General features: G+C 44.3%; 1 pseudogene; it reads left to right on the top strand.

Moving 5' to 3' along the window:
- The first annotated feature begins 421 nt into the window (after positions 1–421).
- LOC115032391 (U6 spliceosomal RNA) lies at positions 422–485 on the top strand (annotated as a pseudogene).
- The last annotated feature ends 6,044 nt before the right edge of the window (positions 486–6,529 follow it).

The raw sequence follows: 6,529 nt of genomic DNA, 5'->3' as shown, positions 1-6,529 counted from the left end.
CCTCATTGGATTGATGCAATCACATTTTCACTCTAGCTCTTCCTTTGGTCACTGGGTTAATGGCAGATAGGAGAAGCCACCAGTACTGGTCAGAGAGGAAGCATGGAGTCTGCTGGAGTCATCTCAGGGAATCCCGAAGAGGCACTTGGGCATGTTGGATGGGAAGGAGAAGAGGAGGTGGGTTATGGACAGGAGAGGGCTTGAGGACAGAATTGGATTTGATAATGAAAGAATGGCAGCAATAAAGAGAAGGAGATGGTAATATCACCAAGAAGAATAAGGATGTAGGGGGCATAAACTTGGCGTAGGGGTGAGGGTCTCAGTTACAAATGCGTGCCCGCAGTCCATGTCAATATGTCTATCTACTCCATAAGTGTTTATAAAACACTGACTAGATCAATCAAAGACCACTTAGCATTAGATGCACGGCAGCACATATACTAAAATTGGAGCAATACAGAGAAGATTAGCATGGCCCCTGTGCATATTTATTCTAATGCTCACTCACGAAAAGTAGAGATATGGCAGACCAATTTTATAGTGAAGGACAAGCAAGGAGATGATATCGTCAACAACTAGTTCATTACTCAGAATGTTGGTGATGTGGATTGTTACCCAGGGGTGGTCGGTGTGGGAGAGTCAGTTGAAGAACTGGACCTTACTCAGAACAAAACCACACCCAGAGTGAAGACAGAGAAGAGAGCAGGTGCTTCAGATCTCAAGACTAAGGGTGAAGGCTGGCTTTTACATACTGGATATTGGCGGCCCTGAGCTCAGTTTAGGGTACCAAGAACATGCCTTTGCCTGGCACTTGTTGTTTTCCCATAAGACAAATAAGCTGGACTCCAGTGATGTGGTAAGAGTGAGGCTGTGTCATGACAGTAGTGGCCACTGAACTGGAACAGGGACGGTAGACAGCTGCAGCTCTGGGAAGAGGGGTGTTTGAAGACATGGGTGTACACGAGTGTTCCCGTGCTGGAGAAGCCCAGTGTGAATGTTCTTATGTTGAACAGCTGTGTGTGATGGTCAGGGCTACAGAGGCAGTTTATAAACAAGTTGATTCTTATCATGCACTGCATAGTTATTACCCAGAGGACCACAGGCTAAGGAAGCATGAGACTGCCATCTGAACTGCTCAGGAGATCATGCAGGTTGGCTCTCTCTGGGACCCCCCTTTCCTACTCTTCTTTTGCACCCCTCATATCAGAATGTTGGCTCTGCCGTGCTCACACCTCCTCCATGCCTCCCACATGGAATAGCTTCTGCTCCATCATAGCTTCCCAGATCTCCCAGCCGACTGCTCCCTCCCCAGAAATAACTGTTGTAAGACCTACTAACAAAATACTTTCCCCAGGTTGGCACTCTCAGCACTTTACCCAACCCTAATAAATGAACCTTGCATTCCAAGGTAGCATCTTTCCCCTTTTCGGACTGTGATTTTTTTCAAGGACATGGAGATGTTTTATTAATTTGGATAGTTTGTCTACCCAGCACAAGGCTCACCCAAATTACATATTCAAGGCTCAAGGACACATTCTTATCAAGCTTGGAAGATAGATAGATATCAAGCTGTTAGATAGATAGGACAAATCTAAGTTATGTGGAATCTGCTGTTGAGATGACAAAGACTAGCATGTCTACCTCTCTTGGCAGGTCTGTGAAAGAAAGGTATCCCAGGTGCTATAGAAACTCATTCTTGATTGTGGTGAGGATGTAGAAGGTGGTTGGATTTGATTTAAGCATCTTAAATTTCAAAGAATAAGTTAAAAAAAAAAAACCTTTCTCTCCAATGATAGTACAGTGCAGGAAGATACTACTTGGCCATCTGGGGGACAAGAAATAGCAACAGTCTTAACAGCTGCTGGACTTTGGATACTACAATACCGACCTGCCAGGCAAGATGTGCCCACTGGTGCAATGTTGTCATGAAGGTTATGGGGGGTTATCAACCACTCTTTTGATTAGATTTGAGGCCTGCTCTATAGGAGGGAATTCATGTTTGATGCTATAAACCTAAGAACTGATGACTACAGAGGCCATAGGCCCAGAGGAACCCTTGAATTGGAAACTTTAAGGGTGCCTTGGAAAGTCAGTTGTGTTGAATGGTGTTTTGCTGGGGCAAGCACATGAAGGAATGTTTTCCTGAAGTGGACACAGGTGAAAGGCTAAGGCAGACTCATGAAGAAACAGTTCACTGAAGCAGACACAGGTGAAAGAATGTTCTGCTAAAGCAAGCACATGAAAGGACACATGCTGAAAGATTCTTTGCTAACAACACACATGTATTGGTTCGCCTTACATTGTGTAGTTGAGCTCCATTTGTCAGAACTCCATAGAGACAAATATACCAAAAACTTTTGGTGGTGTGCTGCAGTTTCTTGCCTCTTCCATGGATTCAGTCTGATTGGCCAAGTGATGTCAGCTGAGACAGACACATGTGCTGAGACAAGACCTGTGGAGGACACATGATGTTCGGAGTGTATAAATAGGACTTGAGGGACAGTAACAATGGTTGAGCTTGGCTTGCTTATAGAGCTAGCTTTGCAGTGCTTGTTGGTCTCCTGTCTTTGCTGATCTTCGCTTAGCTGAGAGAGGCACAGCTGAGAACATCTCCTGGCATTCTTGCTGGCTCCTTCAGCTGGCTCCTGTGAACTGACCTACTGATTTCTTGACAACACAGGTAGAATTTGCTCTGAAGAATCATCTCTAAACACATTCACTTCCCCTGTATCCTTTCTTTCCCACTACCTCTGGTGGGTGGTGGGCTAAAAGGGAGGTTAAAGCATTTAAGAACCATCATTAAAAATAAGGTTCTTAAAAAAAATAAAGTTACAGACCTTACTGGCTGTGTCAAACTGCCTTCTAAATATTTATGTTGACACCTGTATCTCAGTGCTGCTGTCAACTTGGATTAGAGAAGCTTCTATATTTTAGTGTACAGTTAGTACATTGACTCATAACTGGTCAAAGTGCTGAGAATACATGACTGTTGAGTTTTCTACCCTGTATGAGACATCTCTATCACTCTCCCCTGCCCCAAGGTTCAGAGAACATCCTGGAAGATGGAGTGGAAAGGATGCCAGAGCAGGAGGATGAGGAGGAGTGCTGTGAAAGCCTGTCCTCTGGAACAAACATAGCTGCCACACACATCAACTCACAGCAGCTATGGTCACTGGCACCAGACCTGTACAAGTTAATCAACATACCAGCGTGGATGGATGGGGACCCACTCCCTTATAACTCCATTATAACTTCCCAAATACTTTAATTGAGGCAGTATTGGCAATTGTTGATTGACAGAAGAGGGAGAGTCACTTTCCCTCATCTGAGTGCGTGGCCCCGCATCCATATACATGCTGCCAACACTAATGGGATTCAGTGAATTCTATTTAAAAGGTGAAAGGACAGAAATTGGGAGGGAGATGTGTTGAAGGAACTCAGTTGGAGTTGCAGAATAGAGTAAGGGGTGGCTATGATCATGGTTCTGCTATACACATATATGAAACTTGCAAAGCTTAAATAAAAAGAAAAAACTCAGTAAGATGTAGCCTCATTTGCTTGTGCGGTATCTTCAGTGACACTAGGTGGTTAGAGTGGCTCATAACTTTCGGTCTAAGCATCTAAAAGAGTCAGATTTATTTTGGGAGAAGCTCTATGTCACCTTTTGCGAGAAAGAAGTTGTTAAAAAAGACTTGGCCAAGAAAGTCTGTTTCATAAATCTGAAAAACAAATAAAGCTTTCTGTGAACAGCTACCCCCCATAAAGTCTCTTGACGAGGTTGCAAGGCAATGTACTGCAAGGCGGAGCCAGCCCTAGAGAATAGTTTCAAGAATTTCCTGAGCTTCTGAGGTGCAGTTACAGTTACGGGAACTAATCTGTGGAAGTGACTCATTCAGTGGCAGGAAGTGACAAGGACAGGTGTGGGTCCCAAACACTCTAGAAGGAAGGGGCTGAAATCTCCTGTGGTTTTCTTAGCGCCTTTACCAAGATGATCAATCTCCTTCCGTCTGAGTCTACTCAAGATATTGCCAGTGGGTTGAGAGGTCTGTGCCACACTGTCATTTGAGGTTCTGGGATCCTGAGATGTCTGCTTCACTCTGAGTTACTTTCAAACTGCTCAGGCGGAATCCTAAAATCTCACCTTTGATTTGGTATGGATTAGGAAGCTATATCTGATGCTATATTACCCATGAACTTCTACCCAGTTAGGGTAGACTCACAGATGTTTTCAGTTTTTTTTTTTTTCTTATGTCCATATGACTTTCAGTAAATTCCACTTAACATCGCTAAGTTTAATGACGTCATTATGGAACCGGGATAGTGTTACCTGACAGACACACCACTCTAGCATTCAGTGAAAGCATCTGTGGGCGGAGGATTCTTTTATATGACTGAGTTCTCCTTAGTCACTTCGGTGCAGGTATCATATATATGTGAAACTTGAGGTTGACGGAGATGATACGCCACGTACCCACAGAAGGCAGCGGGGCGTTGCAGCTTCAATCTGTGGCTTCCTCACTCTGTTTCTGAGCTCTTAAGTAATACATTAAGTTTTACACTTAACAAACTAGAGTATGTTTTTTATTTTGAAGATTAAAATTTACTTTTATTTGTGTGTGTGTGTGTGTGCCACATGTATCCAGGTGTCCGTGGAGGCCAGAAGAGAGTGTTGGATCTCTTGGAGTTGGAATTAGAGGTGGCTGTGAGCTGTCAGATGTGAGTGCTGAGAACTGAACTTGGGTCTTCTGGAAGAGCAGTCAGTGCTCATAACCAACAGACCATCGCTCCAGCTCCTATGATTAAAATCTTGATGTGAATGTACAGTATTACAAAGTTCGAACTTTCTCACGACTAGGTTATTTCTGAAGTTTGATTCTCTGGGGCTTCAATTACTTAGTAGGAGACAAAACTCTCATTTAAATTGTGTGAGAACCTCCGGGCCACCAGGGTTATCTTTTTTCTTAGCATCAAGGCCTGCTGAGAATGGCACCTGAAGAACATGACATTTCTGTGGGAACCCAAAGGAAGAAGTCTTTGACACATCACTCCATACAAAGTACATTACAAAATAGCTTAAATATGCATATATGTTTGTGGCTATCTAGCTCCCTTCAATAAAACATTTACTCATGTCTACCAGAATTGGAACATTAAAAAAATTAGAATAAGCAAACAAACAAATGCCCCCCCCCCAGACCCTTAAACAAGAACACTCATATTACCACACTCAGAAACAATCACCCAAGGGCTGGAGAGATGGCTCGGTAATTAAGAGCACTGGCCTCTCTTCCAGAAGACCCAAGTTCCATTTCCAGCATCCACAAGACAACTCACAACTGGCTGTAACCTCAGTTCCAGAGGAACCGATGCCCTCACACAGCAATGCAGGCAGGACACCAATACACATGAAAATAAATAAATCTTAAAAAACAAAACAAAACAAAACACTGTATGGAGGGGAATGCTTAAAATAATGGCTGTTCGCCATTTTTTAATACGAGCATTTAATATGTAAAATGGGATCGTGTCTACTATTTGAGCTGACAAGATTTATATATCCACTGCAAGGGCTTCATGCACTGAGCCATCTCCCCAAGTCTCTTAAACTCTGTTTAATGGAAGGAATATATTTCCATAGTAAGCTTACGGATGACTTTAGAGAAACACACAGAGCAAGGCCCTGCTTTTCTAATTTGTTAGGTCAATGTCTCAGTTACTTATCTGTCAACAGTCAATAGTTTCTTACTTATTAGTGTGGAGTTTTCTATGTATGTAAGCATTCCTCCCTCTCCCTCTGCCCTCTTCCCTTCCTTTCTCACCCCATCTCCACTAACGTTTGCTGAGCATATAATATTTCCTGTAAGTCATGTTTGCCCTGCTGTGGGCTAGCCTGCGCGCTGTCAGGTGCTGGGCTCAAGAAAAGAGCTGATACACTGCTCAGGGAGGGACACCGAAGCTGGGTTCCCTGACTCCCGGGAATCCAGTCGCCTCTGGAAAACTGCACAGTGGAGTTAGGAACAGAGGGCCGGAGGTCCGCGGGTTAGTGACAAGGCCAGGGCCTAGGGCTCCCAAACTCCCGGACATCTTGGCGCCACTGGGTCTCAGGGAGCTGGGAATAGAGCTGGGGTCCTGAAGGCTGAGGATGATGATGAGCCCAGGGCCAGGGGAATGGGGAACGCTGACAGCTCATTTGCTATTGTCCTTAGCTTAGCAGTGGTTGTCTGGGAGCACAAAGGGGCCTTCTGCAGGACACGTAGGCTGTGGCTCTGTAGGCAAAGGTATTTTCCATGTTTCCCACGGAGGTCCTTGATGCAAGAGACAGTCTTTGGTTCCAAACAGTTTATTGCTTGTTCATTGTGGAAAACTGGTGCATACCACCTTCTCAGGGTGGACCAGAGATTAAATACCTTTTGCAGGAAGGAATGTCTGGGAAGGGAAGCTTATTGGTTAAACCTTCAGGGCATCTAGATGCCTCGTTAGCATGTAGAACTCTGTTCTGGGCTACTTGACCGACATGGGTAGTGTGGCC

This window comes from Mus caroli, unplaced genomic scaffold (genome assembly GCF_978045245.1).
Source record: "Mus caroli unplaced genomic scaffold, Mus_caroli_1 scaffold_1, whole genome shotgun sequence".
NCBI classification, from domain to species: domain Eukaryota; kingdom Metazoa; phylum Chordata; class Mammalia; order Rodentia; family Muridae; genus Mus; species Mus caroli.
The sequence above is the reverse complement of the archived record's forward strand: the minus strand, read 5'-3'. Positions and strand labels throughout refer to the sequence as shown.